At 42.1% G+C, this 18,637-nt stretch overlaps 1 protein-coding gene across 5 annotated transcripts in view; it reads left to right on the forward strand.

The window, feature by feature from the left end:
* Positions 1–18,637, forward strand: part of LOC132822429 (nuclear receptor subfamily 2 group C member 2-like) — a 198,593-nt gene that overhangs the window by 14,312 nt on the left and 165,644 nt on the right. For 4 of the 5 annotated variants that reach the window (XM_060835809.1, XM_060835811.1, XM_060835812.1 and 1 more), the window contains exon 2: positions 3,140–3,263. The exons of the other annotated variant lie outside the window; for it this stretch is intronic. The gene's annotated coding sequence lies outside the window, so the exon portion shown is untranslated. The remainder of the gene's footprint in view (positions 1–3,139; positions 3,264–18,637) is intronic. 5 annotated transcript variants of the gene reach the window in all.

Here is an 18,637-nt window from a genome sequence, read left to right on the forward strand (position 1 = left end):
ATAAAAGGTAGAGAGGAGTTCAGGAATGAGGAGAGTGTGCAAATCCTGTCCCTCAGGTCGACTCCCAACAACTTGCCCCACCACCGATGTCAGGCTCCACGTTCTGTAGTTCACTGTTTCAGTAGGCATGGATAAAGTGAATAGTCAGAGATTCTTTCCGGGGCAGAAATGGCTATCACAAGGGGAAATAATTTTAAGGTGATTGGAGGAAAGTTCAGAGAACATGTCGAATGTTGAGATTGGTGATAGAAATTTGTTTACTCTGGATCACGTTGACATAAGGAGGGAGGATATGTTTGGTAGGCTAAAGGATATTAAGGTGGACAAATTCTCAGGACCGGATGGGATCTATCCCAGGTTACTGAGGGAGGCAAGAGGGGAAATAGCTGGGGCCTTTACAGATATCTTTGTAGCATCCTTAAACACAGGTGAAGTGCCGGAGGACGGGAGGGTTGCTAATGTTGTCCCCCTGTACAAGAACGGTAGTAGAGATATTCCAGGTAACTACAGACCAGTGGGCCTGATGTTAGTGGTGGGAAAGTTGCTGAGGAAGGCACTGAGGGATAGAATCTATTTATATTTGGAAGAGAATGGGCTTATCAGTGATAGGCAACATGGTTTTGTGCAGAGGAGATTGTGCCTTACCAACTTAATAGAGTTCTTTGAGGAAGTGACCAAGTTGATAGATGAAGGAAGGGCTGTAGATTTCATATACATGGGCTTTAGTAAGGCGTTTGATAAGGTTCCCCATAGTAAGCTAATGGAGAAAGTGAAGTCACATGGTGTGCAGGGTGTTCTAGCTATGTGGATAAAGAGCTGGTTGAGCAACAGGAGTCAGAATAGCAGTTGAAAGGAGTTTCTCAAAATGGAGAAAGGTAACCAGTGGTGTTCCACAGGGATCAGTGCTGGGGCGATGTTTGTGATATACATCAATAATCTGGAAGAGGGCATTGTTGGTCTGATCAGTAAGTTTGCAGATGACACTAAGATGGAGTAGCAGAAAGCATAGAGGACTGTCAAATAATATAGAGAATATAGACTGGAGAGTTGGGCGGAAAATTGGCAGATGGAGTTCAATCTGGGCAAATGTGAGGTGATGCATTTTGGGAAGTCTAATTCTGGAGCGAACTATACTGTAAAAGGAAGAGCCTTGGGAAAAGTTGATGAGCAGAGAGTTCTGGTCCATTGTACCTTGAAGGTGGCTGCACAGGTGGATAGAGTGGTCAAGAAGGTATATGGTATGCTTGCCTTCATTGGACGGGGTATTGAGTATAAGAGCTGGCAGATCATGTTAAAGTTGTACAAGACATTGGTTTGGCCACATTTAGAATACTGTGTACAGTTCTGGTCACCACATTACCAAAAGAATGTGGATGCTTTGGAGAGGGTGCAGAGAAGGTTTACGAGGATGTTGCCTGGTATGAAAGGTGCTAGCTATGAAGAGAGGTTGAGTATGTTAGGATTGTTTTCATTAGAAAAAAGGAGATTGAGGGGAAGACCTGATTGAAGTCTACAAAAGCATGAAGGGTATAGACAAGGTGGACAGAGATGAGCATTTTCCCAGGGTGAGGGATTCAGTAATGAGAGGTCACATGTTCAAGGTGAGAGGAGAAAAGTTTTTAAGGGTGATACACGCAGAATGTACTTTACGCAGAGGGTGGTGGGTGCCTGGAACGCATCGCCAGCAGAGGTAGTAGAGGCAGACATGGTGGATTCCTTTTTAAGGTGCATCTGGATGGATGCACGAGTAGATGGGGAGCCGAGGGATACAGATGTTTAGGAATTGGGCAATAAGTTTAGGCAATGGATTTGGATCAGCTCAGGCTTGGAGGGCTGAAGGGCCTGTTCCTGGGCTGTAAATTTTCTTTGACATATCAAATAACAAAAGAACAGAGGTTGGTTCTTTCTACCACCCACCGCTCTCTGGTGGTAGTAGAGTCAGATACATTAGGGACATTTAAACGACTCTTGTACATGGATTGAAGGGTATGCAGGTTAGTTTGATCTTGGAGTAGGATAAAAGGTTGGCACAACATCAAGAGCTGTTGGGCCTGTACTGTTCCATGTTCTAAGGCCTTGCACAAATTACCTAAGAGATACAGGGGTATCGTCATCACTGACTTCCATGGGTAATATGAATTGCTGTTCAGAATGCAAGCACACTGATTTATAATGTTAATGGTAGTTATTTGCTCGTTTCCTTGTTTTGAGTACTTTAAAATATGATTTGGATACTGAGGAATTTTTCTTTTCTATTTGTTCATGGGCCATCACCGGATAGGCCACCCATGTATTGCCTGTATTTTTAATTGCCTGAAGAAAGTGGTGGTGAGCTACCTTCTTGAACTACTGGATTCCTTCAGGTGTATAGACATCCACAACAATCTTAGGAAGGGTATTCTAGAATTTTGACCTGGCGACTGATATATTTCCAGGTTAGGTTGTTGTGAGACTTGAAGGGAAACTTGCAGGTGGAGGTGTGTCACATATCTACTGCCCATATCCTACTGGTTGGAAGTGGTTGTGGGTTTGGAAGGAGCTGTCTGAGCCTGGGTGAGCTGCCGTTCATCTTGTACATGTAATACACTGCTGTTACTGAGCATGAGTGATGGAGGGAATGGCTGTTTGTGGATGTGTTGCCAATCAAGCAAGCTTCTTTCCTTTGTATGGTGTTAAGCCCTCCTGAATGTGCTGGAGCTGCAAGTTGGGAGTATTTCATCACACTCCTAACTAGTGATTTTAAGGAATCTCAAGTTTCTGTGAATTGGCAGAAGAGTATCTTGCTGTAGGATTCCTTGCCTCTGACCTGCTCTTGTAGTCATGGTAGTTATGTAGTCAGTCTGCTTCAGTTTCTGTTCAATAGCTTTGCCCAGCATGTTGATAGTGGGGGATTAAGCAGTGTTAATATTAATTGAAAGTCATGGGGTAATGGTTAGAGTCTGTCTTGTTCTAAGGTGGTCAATCTGTGGAATTTCTGTGGTGCAAATATTATCGCCATTTATCAACCCGAGCCTGAACATTGTCTAGGTCCTGCTACATGTGGATATGGAGTGCCTCAATATGTATGGAATTGTGATTGGTGCTTAACATTGTGCAAACATCAGTGAACATTTACACTTCTGACCTTTTTTGATGGAAGGATGATCATTGATGAGCAGCTGAACATGGTTGGGCTGAGGACATTACCCTGAGGAACTCCTGCACCAATTCTGGCCCCAAGATGACTGACTCCAGCAACCACAACCAATCTATCTTTGTACCAGGTATGATTTCAACCAGCAGAAAGTTTTCCTTGATTCCCATTGACTTCAGTTTTCCTAGAGCTCACCCTCAAATGCTATCTTGATGTGATGGTTTGTCACTCTTGTCTCATCTTTGGAGTTCTCTTTTGTCCATTTTGAACCAAGATTGAACTGGGGTCAGGAACTGAGTGGCCTTGGCAGAACTCAATATGAACATCAGACAGCAAGGTTACCTTTGGTGTCCTTCCTAACTAATGTACCTGCTAAGGTGTATCAGAGGAGTGAGAAACTTGGCTTATTAGTTGAAAAGTCAGATGGAGCATTGAGTTTAGAAGTAAACATTAATGGTTGTTGGAGAGTCTTTAAAGCAGCTTGATGTATGAGTCGTACAATCCTGCAGCGCGGAGACAGGCCCTATGGCCCAAACTAGTCCAACCAACATGTCCATCCACACTAACGCCATTTCCATGCACTTCGCCCCTATCCTTCTAATCCTTTCCTATCCGTGTATCCAGTATCTTTCAAATGTTGTTAATGTACCCACCTCAACCATTTCCGCTAGCAGCACATTCCATATACATATCACTCTTTGTGTAACAAAGTTCCCACTCAGGTTCCCTTTTATTCTTTCCCCACTAACTTAAACTGATGCCCTCTAGTCTTTGATTCCCCAACTCTGGGGGGGAAATGACTGAGTGCATTCATCCTATACATGCCTCTCATGGACTTATACACCTCTTTAAGGTTCCCCCTCAGTCTCCTACATTCTAAAGAAAGAAGTCCTACCTTGTCTAACCTCTCCCTATAACTCAGGCCATTGAGTCCAGGCAAAATCCTTGTAAGTTTTAAAAAAAACCATGAACAAGGTGTGGGAAAGCAGATGGGAACAGAACCCAAAGCTAGAAATGGAAGGAGTATATTTTGTAAGAGATTGACAAAGTTGGGTCCAGTGTCAAAACTACAGTCTTACAGAGTGAAATAATTGCACACAAATTAGAACTTCAGAAAGAAGTATAGGGAGCTGAATTTCAAAATATTTGTTTCCAGTTTGAAAAGGAAAAACAAGGAGGGACTGATTTAAAAAGTTGTGAATTAAACAAGAAATGTCAAGCTTGCTTAGCATCAGAAAAACTTCAGGGTTTTACAGCAGGTAATTACAACTAGCCACAATATTAGCTGCTTGCACAAGAATGGCAGAATTCAGCTGCATCTCCTAGAGGGGGGACCTCTTGGTAAAGAATTTAGAGTTGAAAATGTTCCTGAATTTAAATAAGATGAAATGACTTCAGTTATTGTGGAATAAAATTCCGCATGATTGGCTGATTCCTCTAGTAAGATTTGGACATTAAGAAACACTGTGATCTGGAAAAAAACGACTGTGGCTTACAACCTGAACAGAATGTTTAGTAAAAGTTGAGACAAGCACCCGAAAACCGTATTGATGATCTGGTATTTGGCATCAAAAAAGAGTAAAGTGCTGAATCCCGAAAGGAAGTAATGATATGACTGGAAGTTTCTGCTTGATTCCAGTTGTTAGCAATCAGTCCCCAGAAGCAGATGTGTCGTTAGCATACCCCAGTAATGCTGTTGATAATCTTTAACCAGATCAAACCCATTGTAACGTTTTTGGACCCCTGAAAAGTGACATCTTGGGGCTGAAATTTTATGCCAAATTCTGAAAAGAAACATGGGGAATATAAAATTAAAGTACATACCTTAAAGAAATGCATGGGGGAGGGGAAAAGCATAAAGCAAAATTAAAAGGAGATTTTTGGGGAACACAGAGTAAATGAATCAAGAGGAAAATTCCATTTTGTTTACAGAAATTGATACTTCAACAATATATGTTAATTGATCTCTAAAACCTAATTCATATATTTACATGATTTTTGAGTCTTTATACCTTTTAATGTTCGTTAATATTTATAATGTTCAGAGCTTGATATATCTTGAAGAAAAATTTTGAATAAACAAAGCCTACTTTTTTTCCAATAGGGGAGTTGTGATGAAATGCAACTGCAAGCTGATGTCAGCGGTTTCAAAGGCACTTTCTTTTATTTGACGGTCCCTAACTGAAAAGAAAATCACAATCTGAAGTCTGTAGAAAGTAGAGGAGGTTAGGGGTATCCTTTAATTCCTGACATCAGACTTCTAGCCTTTGAAGCTGGTTGAGGAAATAAAAGGCAAAGCTGAGGGATCAAATCACAACCAGTGTTGCAAGAATAGTGTCTGGATGTTAGTAAAGCCTTTGATAAGGTATTGTAAAATAGACTAATTAGTAAAGTTAGATCACATGGGATTCAAGGTGAGCTTGCCAATTCGTTACAAAATTGGTTTTAAGTAGGAGAGCGGGTGGTGATGGAGCGTTATTTTTTGGACTGGAGGCCTGTGACCAGCGATATGCCACAGGGATCAGTATTGCATCCCCCTTTGTTTGTCATTTTATACAGATAATTTGGATGAGAATGTAGGAGGCATGGTTATTAATTTTGTGGATGATACCAGAATTGATAGTATAATGAACAGTAAAGAAGGTTAAGATTAGAGAGAGCTTGATCAGTTGGGGTCAATGGGCTGAGGAGTGGCAGATGGAGTTTAATTTGGATAAATGCGAGGTATTGAATTTTGGTAAACAAACAAAGGCAGGACTGGATGACTAAAGAAATTGAAGCTTTGGTTAAGAAAAACAAGGAAACATATGTCAGGTAGAGACAGGATAGATTGAGTGAATCCTTAGAGTATAAAAAAAAGTAGGAGTATACTTAAGAGGGCAATCAGGAGGGCAAAATGGGGACATGAGATAGCTTTGGCAAATAGAATTAAGGAGAATATAAAGGGTTTTTACAAATATATATTTAGGACAAAAGGGTAACTAGGGAGAGAATAGGGCCCCTCAAAGATCAACAAGGCAGCCTTTGTGTGGAGCCACAGAAAATGGGGGAGATACTAAATGAATATTTTGCATCAGTATTTACTGTGGAAAAGAATGTGGAAGATGTAGACTGTAGTGCAATAGATGGTGACATCTTGCAAAATGTCCAGATTACAGAGGAGGAAGTGCTGGATGTCTTGAAACGGTTAAAAGTGGATAAATCGCCAGGACCTGATCAGGTGTACCCGAGAACTCTGTGGGAATGATGAGAAGTGATTGCTGAGATATTTGTATCATTGATAGTCACAAGGATTGGTGCTGGGTCCTCTTTTTGTCATTTACCTAAATGATTTGGATATGAGGATAAGAGATGCAGTTAGTAAGTTTGCAGATGACACCAAAATTGGAGCTGTAGTGGACAGCAAAGAGGGTTACCTCCGATTACAACAGGATCTAGACCAGATGGACCATTGGGCTGAGAAGTGGCAAATGGAGCTCAATTCAGATAAATGTGAGGGACTGCATTTTGAGAAAGCAAATCTTAGCAGGACTATACACTTAATGGTAAGATCCTAAGGAGTGTTGCTGAACAAAGAGACCTTGGGGTACAGGTTCTTAGCTCCTTGAAAGTGATAACGCAGGTAGATAGGATAGTGAAGAAGGCATTTGTTATGCTTTCCTTTATTGGTCAGAGTATTACGTACTGGAGTTGGGAGATCATGTTGCGGCTGTACAGGACACTGGTTAGGCCACTGTTGGAATCTTGCATGCAATTCTATTCTCCTTTATCGGAAAATGTTGCGAAACTTGAAAGGGTTCAGAAAAGATTTACAAGGATGTTGCCAGGGTTGGAGGATCTGAGCTACAGGGAGAGGCTGAACAGGCTGGGACTGTTTTCCCTGGAGCTTTGGAGGCTGAGAGGTGACTTTATAGAGGTTTACAAAATTGAGGTCCATGGATAGGGTAAATAGACAAAGTCTTTTCCCTGGGGTCGGGGAGACCAAAACTAGAGGGCATAGGTTTAGGGTGAGAGGGGAAAGATGAAAGAGACCTAAGGGGCAACTTTTTCACACAGAGGGTGGCACATGTATGGAATGAGCTGCCAGAGGATGTGGTGGAGGCTGGTACAATTGTAACATTTCAGAAGCATTTGGATGGGTATATGAATAGGAAGGGTTTGTAGGGATATGAGCCATGTGCTGGCAGGTGGGACTAGATTGGGTTGGGATATCTGATCAGCATGGACGGGTTGGACCGAAGGGTCTGTTTCCATGCTGTACATCTCTCTGACTCTATGACTTGTACAATTAGTGGTAGGACCCTAGTAGTAGGTAGTAAGGATAACTACAGACCAGTGAGCCTGACATCAGCGGTGAGAAAGTTGCTGGAGAAGGTACTGAGGGATAGGATCTATTTAGATTTGGAAGAGACTGGGCTTATCAATGATGGGCCACATGGTTTTATGCGGAGGAGACCGTGCCTTACCAACTTAATAGAGTTCTTCAAAGTTTGGGAGAAGATTTGTACCTCGGGTGCTCATTGTTGTGGTTCTGTTCGCCGAGCTGGGAATTTGTGTTGCAGATGTTTCGTCCCCTGTCTAGGTGACATCCTCAGTGCTTGGGAGTCTCCTGCGAAGCGCTCCTGTGATGTTTCCTCCGGCATTTATAGTGATTTGTACCTGCCGCTTCCAGTTGTCAGTTCCAGCTGTCCACTGCATTGGCCGGTATATTGGGTCCAGGTCGATGTGTTTATTGATTGAATCTGTGGATGAGTGCCATGCCTCTAGGAATTCCCTGGCTGTTCTCTGTTTGGCTTGTCCTATAATAGTAATGTTGTTCCAGCATTAATAGAATTAATAGAGTTCTTTAAGCAAGTGACTAAGTCGATAGATGCATGGACTTTAGTAAGGCATTTGATAAGGATCTCCATGATAAACTAATGGAGAAAGTGAAGTCACATGCTGTGCAGGGTGTTTTAGCTATGTGGATAAAAAAGTGGTTGAGCAGAAGGAGACAGAGAGGAGTAGTTGAAGGAAGCTTATGGAAATGGAGAAAGGTGACCAGTGGTGTTCCACAGGGATCAGTACTAGGGCCACTGTTGTTTTGTGATATACATAAATGATCTGGAAGAGGGCATTGTTGGTCTGATCAGTAAGTTTGCAGATGACACTAAGATTGGTGGAGTAGCAGAAAGCATAGGAGACTATCAAAGAATACAGGAGAATATAGATAGACTGGAGAGTTGGGTGGAGAATTGGCAGATGGAGTTTCATCCGGGTAGATGTGAGGTGATGCATTTTGGAAGGTCTAATTCTAGAGCAAACTATACTGTAAACGGAAGAGCCTTGGGAAAAGTTGATGAGCAGAGTTCAGGTCCATTGTACCCTGAAGGTGGCTGCACAGGTGGATAGAGTGGTCAAGAAGGCTTATGGTATGCTTGCCTTCATTGGACGGGGTATTGAGTATAAGAGCTGGCAGGTCATGTTAAAGTTGTACAAGACATTGGTTGAGCCTCATTTAGAATACTGTGTACAGTTCTGGTTGCCACATTACCCAAAGGATGTAGACGCTTTGGAGAGGTGCAGAGAAGGTTTAGGAGGATGTTGCCTAATATGGAAGGTGCTAGCAATGAAGAGAGATTGAGTACGTTAGGATTGTTTCAATTAGAAAAAAGGAGATTGAGGGAGGGATCTGATTGAAGTCTACAAAATCATGAAAGATATAGAAAGTGTAGATAGAGATCAGCAGTGTGAGGGACTCAGTAATGAGAGGTCACGTTTTCAAGGTGAGAGAAAAGTTTAAAGGGGATACATGCGGAAAGTACTTTGCACAGAGGGTGGTAGATGATTGGAACACGTTGCCAGCAGAGATGGTAGAGGCAGGCACGGTAGATTCATTTAAGATGTGTCTGGACAGATGCATGAGTAGGTGGGGAGTAGAGGGATATAGATCCTTAGGAATTGGGCGATAGGTTTAGACAATGGATTTGGATCGGCATAGGTTTGGAGGACCAAAGGGCCAGGTCCTGGGCTGTAAATGTTCTTTGTTAAAATGGACTGTAGCTGTTCAAGAAGGAAGCTCACCGCCACCATCTCAAGTATAGCTACGGATGAATTTCTTAAATGTATAACACTAGATCTAAAATAGCATATCATTTAGCTGGTTCTTCAACATAGGATGAATTGAAAGGAGCTGATCCCCTAGTCAAAGGCTCAAGAGCAAGAGGGCACACTTATAAAATGAAAGGAGGAGGTTATAAGATGATTTGTGGGAATTTTGTTTTTACCTACAGGATGGTGGGGGTCTGGAATGCACAGTCTAGGAGGGTAATTGAGGTGGGTAAGCACTTTGGGGCCAGCGAACGTAATTCTATTCGTTTTAAAATAGTGATGGAAAAGGATAGACCAGATCTAAAAATTGAAGTTCTAAATTGGAGAAAGGCCAATTTTGACGGTATTAGGCAAGAACTTTTGAAAGCTGATTGGAGGCAGATGTTCGCAGGTAAAGGGACGGCTGGAAAATGGGAAGCCTTCAGAAATGAGATAACAAGAATCCAGAGAAAGTATATTCCTGTCAGGGTGAAAGGTAAGGCTGGTAGGTATAGAGAATGCTGGATGACTAAAGAAATTGAGGATTTGGTTAAGAAAAAGAAGGAAGCATATGTCAGGTATAGACAGGATAGATCGAGTGAATCCTTAGAGTATAAATATTTAAGAGGAAAATCAGGAGGGCAAAACGGGGACATGAGATAGCGTTGGCAAGTAGAATTAAGGAGAATCCAGAGGATTTTTACAAATATATTAAGGACAAAAGGGTAACGAGGGAGAGAATAGGGCCCCTCAAAGATCAGCAAGGAGGCCTTTGTGTGGAGCCACAGAAAATGGGGGAAGATACTAAATGAATATTTTGCATCAGTATTTACTGTGGAAAAGGACATGGAAGATATAGACTGCAGGGAAATAGATGGTGACATCTTGCAAAATGTCCAGATTAGAGAGGAGGAAGTGCTGGATGTCTTGAAACGGTTAAAAATGGATAAATCCCCAAGACCTGATCAGGTGTACCTGAGAACTCTGTGGGAAGCTAGAGAAGTGATTGATGGGCCTGTTGCTGAGATATTTATATCATCAATAGTCACAGGTGAGGTGCACTAAGACTGGAGGTTGGCAAACATGGTGCCACAGTTTAAGAAGGCGGTAAAGACAAGTCAGGGAACTGAAGACCGGTGAGCCTGACCTTGGTGGTGGGCAAATTGTTGGAGGGAATTCTGAGGGACAGGATGTACATGTATTTGGAAAGGCAAGGACTGATTCGGGATAGTCAACATGGCTTTGTGCTTGGTTAATCATGTCTCACAAACTTAATTGAGTTTTTTGAAGAAGTAACAAAAACGATTGAAGGCAGAGCTGTAGATGTGATCTATATGGACTTCAGTAAGGCATTCGACAAGGTTCCCCGTGGGAGACTGATTAGCAAGGTTAGATCTCATGGAATACAGGGAGAACTAGCCATTTGGATACAGAACTGGCTCAAAGGTAGAAGACAGAGGATGGTGGTGGAGGGTTGTTTTTCAGACTGGAGGCCTGTGACCAGTGGAGTGCCACAAGGATCGGTGCTGGGCCCTCTACTTTTTGTCATTTACATAAATGATTTGGATGCGAGCATAAGAGAAACAGTTAGTAAGTTTACAGATGACCCCAAAATTGGAGATGTAGTGGACAGCAAAGAGGATTACCTCAGATTACAAAAGGATCTAGACCAGATGGGCCAATGGGCTGGGAAGTGGCAGGTGGAGTTTAATTCAGATAAATGCGAGGTGCTGCATTTTGGGAAAGCAAATCTTAGCAGGACTTATACACTTAATGGTAAGGTCCTAGGGAGTGTTGCTGAACAAAGAAACCTTGGAGTGCAGGTTCTGAGCTCCTTGAAAGTGGAGTCGCAGGTAGATAGGATAGTGAAGAAGACATTTGGGGTATGCTGTCCTTTATTGGTCAGAGTATTGAGTACAGGAGTTGGGCTGTGATGTTGCGGCTGTACAGGACATTGGTTAGGCCACTGTTGGAATGTTGTGTGCAATTCTGGTCTCCTTTCTATCAGAAAGATGTTGTGAAACTTGAAAGGGCTCAGAAAAGATTTACAAGAATGTTGCCAGGGTTGGAGGATCTGAGCTACAGGGAGATGCTCAACAGGCTGGGGCTGTTTTCCCTGGAGCGTTGGAGGCTGAGGGGTGACCTTATAGAGGTTTACAAGACTATGAGGGACATAGATAGGATAAATGGACAAAGTCTTTTCCTGGGGGTCGGGGAGTCCAGAACTAGAGGGCAACCTTTTCACGCAGAGGGTGGTACATGTATGGAATAAGATGCCAGAGGATGTGGTGGAGGCTGGTACAAATGCAACATTTCAGAGGCATTTGGATGGGTATATGAATAGGAAGGGTTTGAAGGGATATGGGCCAGGTGCTGGCAGGTGGGACTAGATTGGGTTGGGATATCTGGTCGGCATGGATGGGTTGGACCGAAGGTCTGTTTCCATGCTGTACATCTCTATGACTCTATACAAAAAGCAATAAGTGCTTTTGATGTTTTTCTGTTCATTTTATTGTTTAGCGTGAAAACTCCAGTCTGTTTTGGGCTTGAACAAGTGCACTGAAATCTGGTTGAATGTGGATATGCGAAGGACAGCTGAGAGGTGATCATCAGTGATAGAGGATCTGTATTTGGATTTGTCGAAGTTCATCACTTAGAATGTCTGTTCGCATATATATGTAGATCCAAAGAGAACTAGAATATTCTGAGCATGCCTCCTCATGTGTGGAAAGTTCTCCTCTTTGAGGGAAGAGTAAGAATCAAACAGTGAGACTGACCTAAAGTACTCTGCCAGAAGTGTGTCAGACTGCAGATCAAGGAGTTCAAGCTGAACGTCACTAGGTGCATTCGCCACATTGCATGTAAATGGGGGAAAAAAATCACGTGCATTTCATTCTCAACCATTTTAAAGTCTTGAAATGGCCTTGAAAATTCACCATGCAGTGCTTCTAACATAAATGAGTACCTGTGGAGGTGATCAGCTGAAGGTGCAGCTACCTTCAGTGTTGGCAAGTGGGGGAGAATGTTGTGCTCCATTTGGCTTGAGAGAAGCTGCAACTTTCTCATAAAAGCCTTCACCAAGTTGTACATTTCATGCACAAAAAGGCCCTTGCACTGCAGTTTCACATAAGTGCAGTCACATCAACAGCAAAAGCAAGGTCTGCAATCCAGCCTGCATCTGAAAGCCGTGGAATGCCATTCCCTTTCTTCACACAGAAATCTTGAATCTCTTCTTTCCGGTCCCATACACTTTTCAGCATTTTGCCCAGGCTGAGCCACCTGGCAGCTGTGTGGCAGCCTATGTCATGATGTTCAGTCTGATTTTCCTCCAAAAGTGCAACAAACTGCCTGTGATTCAAAGCTCTTGCCCTGATGAAGTTAACTATTTTAGTTACAACATCAACCGCATGGTTAATTTTTAACACTGACTTACACAACACTTCTGATGTATAATATGATGCAAAAATGCCATTTGCTGTTCAGGGTCAATTTCTGTCACTTTATCCTGCATTCTCTTTAAGAGTCCAACATTTTTTCCCATTAGATTTAGACAAACATCTGTTGTCACACCTGCCAGCTTGTCCCATTTTAGTCCCAATTTGTGCAAACATGCATTTACCTCTGTGAACAAATCATTACCAGTTGTTGTTCCCTTCACTGACTGCATGGCTGCCAACTCCTCCGTGATTTTAAAATCCGTAGTTATCTCACGTACGAAGGTGAGTGTCTGGGCTCTGTCACGTACGTCGCAACTCTCATCCAAAGCTAAGGAAAAAAAGTCAAAGTTGACCGCTCTGTGCTGCAGCTGAAGCTCCAGATTTCTCATGATGTCCCCAATCCTTCTCGTTACAGTGCGTCGGGAGAGGGGCACATTCTCAAACGCCTCTTTTTCTCCGGGCATATTAGTTCTGCAGAGTCCAACAAGCACTCATTAATAAACTCTCCACCAGAAAATGGTTTACTGTTTCTGGTGATTTTGTGGGCTATGACATTACTTGTCTTGGCATGAGCTGACATTTTGAGGGCTAGCCAGCAAACATCACTTTTAGCTGTTCATCCAAGCGCATGTGCGTCCATACGTAAATAAAAAAAGCATCCTTTTCAAAATAAAAGCAACACAGTTGTACTGCGTGCATGGCGCATTTATGTTCTAATTTAAGATTAACCTCATGCGGGCCGGACAGGAACGACCAAAGGGCCGGATATGGCCCATGGGCTGTAAAATGTCCAGGTCTGCTCAAACCACCCCCCAGGTCATCCCCTTTGCCCTGAAGCTCTTCAGCCATGTCTTCAAACCACCCCCAGGTCTGCTCTATGGCTACCTTCCATCCTTTGTTATCTTCCCTATAAAGCTGAGTCATCTGTGGTACCATGGGCTTAACCCTGGCTTTGTTCCCCACTCATCCATTTCCAAAATGGAATGCCAATTAGGAAGCACAGTAGGCTCAGAAATATCTTGCACTACCTGCCTGGTTTTTGTAGTTTGCTCAGTAGCCATCCATTCCCTGACCACCTGTGTACTCCTAATTTGTGGTGTGACCACATCTCTATACATGCACTCATGGTTAATCCATATAGTCCTCTCCCTCATGACTCAACAATCATTTCAGCTACTGCTCAAAGTCCAAGGCCTGGAGTTCAACCTTGTGCAGCTTGTGTAACCCCCTTCAGATGTTTTTGGGGCACAATCCCATGATTTTGCTTATACCACAGGGTGTACATTTCACTTGACCCTTCTGGTTTCCATTCTGTACACTCTCTCTAAACTATTTGTCACCCTTGGAATTAGTATAAAATTTACTATGAACATTTCACTTTTTCTGAAAAATAAACTAGTTAAATGTGTCAAGTTTAAAGAAGAGCAGTCTGCTTCCACCACCTTTTCAGGGGAAGAGTTTCAAGTACTGCAACCAGTTGTCCCCATAAGCTGAGCAGCTGCACAGCCTGGGCACAGTCCACCATCCTTTGCCCTATAACGTTAGCTCTGATTTAAACATATCAAACAGAGAACTTTGTGAACAACTTAAATTAGAGGGAACATTGCTCACAACCCTTCGAAAGAAAACATTTTGACGTCCTCTCTGTTTTGAATGTAATCCGTAATTTTGAAACAGTGACCCCCATTTGAGATTCTCCCATTAGAGGAAGCATCATCTCCACATCTGCATTGTCATGACTCATTAGGAGCTTAGATATTTCAATCAAATTGCCTTCCTTTTCGAAATTCCAGTGTATCTAAGCTAAACTTTGCCTGATAAGACAAACCTGCCTATTCCTTCTCTTAGTCTGGTAAACCTTCTCTGAGCTGCATCCAGATATTTCCTTAAATAAGTTACCAATCCTGTCCGTGGTATTCCAGATGTAGTCTCACCAATACCTTGTATAAATTAAACATAACCTTCTTACTGTTGTATTAAATTACCGTCACAATAAACAATAACTTGCTTAATTGTTTGCTATGCATGCATGCTGTCCCTATCTGATTCATCCATAAGGACACCAGATTCTTTTGCATGGGGCTGTACAGTCTCCCTCACCATTTTCAAGCTCTACAGTCTCACTCACCATTTTTACAATATGCTTTTTTTGCTTCCAATCTAAACATGCAATTTAGTAATTTCTATATTATACTGCAACTTCCATGTATATTGCTTAACTTATGTAATCCTTCTGTAACCTCATTATGTTCTCTTCACATTTCTGCTCACCATACTGCCAGAAGGACGCGGAGATTTTGGAGAAAGTGCAGAATCGGTTTACCGGGATGTTGCATGCTTTGGAGGGTATTGCCTGCAAGGAGCAATTGAATCAGCTTGGTTTGCCATTACTTGAATGTCGTAAGATGAGGGGGAAACCAGATAGAAGTTTACAAAATTTTGAGAGTATGGATAGTCGGAATATTTTTCCCAGGGTAGATTTTATTTTGTAAAACATAGAGTGTGGTAATTGCCAGGATTGCACTGCCGGAGGTGGTGGTGGTGGTGGAGGTGGATACAATAGCAATGTTTAAAAGACACCTTGACAGATATGTGAATAGTTAGGGAATAGAGGATACTGAGCATGTAGAGGCAAAAGGTATTTCGTTTAGAAAGGCATCATGTGTCAACGCAGTCGTTGGGCCAAAAGGGCTGTTTGCACATTGCACTGTTCTTTGTTCTTTTTCATTGGTTTCTTCCACGTCCGTATCGCAAACGTTAAGTTGCTGACTGTGGTTAATTGATGAAATAACTAAATGGAGGAATAGCGAATACTAGCAGTAGGCCCTCTCAGTCAGTAAATTATATATCAAAAGTAAAGCTGGTCTCATTCACCAAGGGTGGGAGAAACCATAGGTTGATTAACCTAACATTGCTGGAAAAGTATTGGAATTAATCATTATGGAAGTAACAGCAGAACATTGGAAAATCATAGTATAATCCAGTAGATTCAGCATGACTTCATGAAAGACAAATCATGTCTGACTAATTTATTGAGAGGTTTGCGAGGAAGTTGCAACCAGTGTGGGTAGAGAGGAACCAGTGAATGTGTTTTATTTGGACTTCCAGAAGGTGTTTGACAAGATATTCCATAAAAGGTAAGTCATACGCTAATAGCCTGTGGGTTGGAGGTAGCATGTTGGTAAAGATAGAAGATTAGCAAGTAGGGTTAAGTAGTTGTTTTTCAGATTGGTGACCTGTAACCAGTGGGGTTCTATAGGGGACAGTACTTGGGCCGCAACCACTTACAATATGTATTAATGGAAGGAAGCAAATATACTGCAGCCAAATTTGTAGATGACACAAAAAAAAGCTGAACGGGTAAGCTGCAAGAGGGATACAAACTGTTTACAGAGATATTATTGATAGGTTAAATGAATGTAAGAAAATGTGAAGTTGGTCATTTTGGAAGAGAGAATAAAAGAATTGTATTATTTAATTGGAAAAAGCCTGCAGAAACCTGCAACACAAAAGGACTCGGTACTGTAGCACAAAACTCAGAAAGCCTGCACCCAGATTCAGTAGGTATTCCAGAGGGCTGATGGAATGGGGCCTTTATTTCAAGGGAATTGGAATGAAAGAGTAGGAAGTTGCATCTGTACAAGATGCTGGTGAGACCATATCTGAACTGTGAGCAGTTTTGGTCACCTTATATAAGGATAGATATTATTTCATTGGAGGCAGTTTGGGGAAGGTTCAATAGGATGATCCCTGGTATAGAGGGGTCATCTTATGAGTAAAGGCTAAATAGGTTGGGACTCTACTCACTGGAATATAGAAGAATGAGAAGTGATTCCATTGAAACAAAAAGGGTTCTTAAAGAGCTTGACAGGAAAAATGCTGGGAGGATGTTTCCCCTCATGGGAAAGTCGAGGGCCAGAAGGCATAGTCTCAGAATAAGGAGATGCCCAATTTAAGACTGTGATGAGGAGGAATTTCTTCTCTGAGAGTTGAGAGTCTTTGGAATTCCTTACTATGTAAAACTATGGGGATAAAGTCCCTGGGTATATTTAAGGCCAGATAGAATCTTGATCAGTAGAGGAATCAAGTGTCACAGGGAAACACGAGAAAGTGGGTGTGAGGACTGGTGGATTAGCTGTGAGCCTATTAAATGGCAGAGCAGGCTTATAGGGCTGAACAGCCTACTCCTGAACCTATTTCTTTTGCACTTATTGTCTTATTACATTAAATTCAGAGATATGGATTAGTAATAGCAAAAGGTTGCCAGTAATACAGGGTTTAGCAGGGATCATGGGCAGAGAGAGATGAATTAAGGGAAGAGCTTGGACTGCTTTAGGAGAGGACAATGATCGACATGTCACATGGTTGAGGAGTGCCTATGTTAATGGTTCAGCATTTTGTAATAATGGAGATGGTACACTGGTTTAAGCACTAATATGTTGAATTAGACAGCAAAAGACACAGAATTAGAACTTTTTTCCCAATCCTTCCTGGGCAAAGATGTAACTGTGGAAGAGCGGAAGCCAGTTGGAAATTATGAATCCCTTCCATGGTCCACTGCCTGGAATTTTGGCTAGGCACAGCAGCAGATCTACAAGGAAGCTTTCCACCTATCCCACTTTGCAGCAGGTTACTGAAAGTCAGGAGCATAAGGCTGAAATGGAACCCAAAATGTCGAGCTCTTAACTACAAAGTTCTGCTTACAATTAAAGCTGAAAATGTGTTGCTGGAAAAGCGCAGCTGGTCAGGCAGCACCCAAGGATGCTGCCTGACCAGCTGTGCTTTTCCAGCAACACATTTTCAGCTCTGATCTCCAGCATCTGCAGCCCTCACTTCCTCTGTTTACAATTAACTTTGGAATCGTAAAGGGACCTGCATTTCTAACTTTGATGTGATAGTAAAGCTCTATGATGCTGAATAGAGCAAGAAAACAAAACACCAAGAAAAATTCAGGTCTGTTTTCATTAGAGTAGAGGAGGTGTTATTGATAATAAAGGGCAATTGAGATAGAAACTAGTTATTTCCAATGTTTAATAGATGAAGAAAGCCAGAATCCAGGAGAAACATTTTTGGACAGAGAATTGTGTCAGCTATTGAATAAAATTGAAGGGGGGCTCCAGCTAAGATAGGTAATATAACTTCCTAATTTGGTCGTGCTGTGTGTCCCTCATATAGTCTTGTATATTATTGGTATTGTATGCCCAACACACTGGTATGGCTAGAAGCATTAAGAAGTTAAATCAGTTTCATCTTCTTGAAGATCTTCAACCTCGCAGACACCAGTCTTCAGTGATTGTATTCACTCCATGTGTTATCAAGAAGCAGCTGCAGTCACTCAGTGCTGCAAGAACTATGGGCCCAAACAACATCCAGCAAAAGTACTGAAGACTTGCAAAAATTATACATTAATTATAGTGGGCAACTTTAATTATGTGAGCATGTACTGAAATAGTAGGAGTGAAGGGGGCACAGAAGAACAAGAATTCCATGGATGTTTTCAGGTTATTTCTCGAAAGCTGTCTACTTCCAGTCCAGTCAGAAAGAAGGTACTTCTAGACCTGGTCCTTGGGATTGATGTGGACCAAGTGGACCAAGTGTCAATATGAGAACAGTTATGGGATAGTGATCACTATATCATCAAGTTTATGTTATAGAAAAGGGCATATAATCATCCAAAATAAGATCATTAATGGTGGGGGGAAGCAACTTCAATGGGGCAAAAAGGGATCTGACCCAATCATATTGGAATCATATTGGAATCATAGTGTGGCAGGATCTTGTAAGGATCAGATACTTTAATTGACTTCAAAGCATTCTTCGGATCAGGATTTACTTGTATTTGGAGAAGAATGAACCTATTAGAGAAAAGGTCAGAAGTCACATGACATTAAGTGATAGTCCAACGGGCTTATTTGAAATCACAAACTTTCAAAGTGCTGCTCCATCATCAGGTGGAGTGAAGTGAAGCACATAATCTCTAGGCAGAGATCAAAAGACT

Source organism: Hemiscyllium ocellatum, chromosome 14 (assembly GCF_020745735.1).
Source record: "Hemiscyllium ocellatum isolate sHemOce1 chromosome 14, sHemOce1.pat.X.cur, whole genome shotgun sequence".
Lineage (NCBI taxonomy): Eukaryota > Metazoa > Chordata > Chondrichthyes > Orectolobiformes > Hemiscylliidae > Hemiscyllium > Hemiscyllium ocellatum.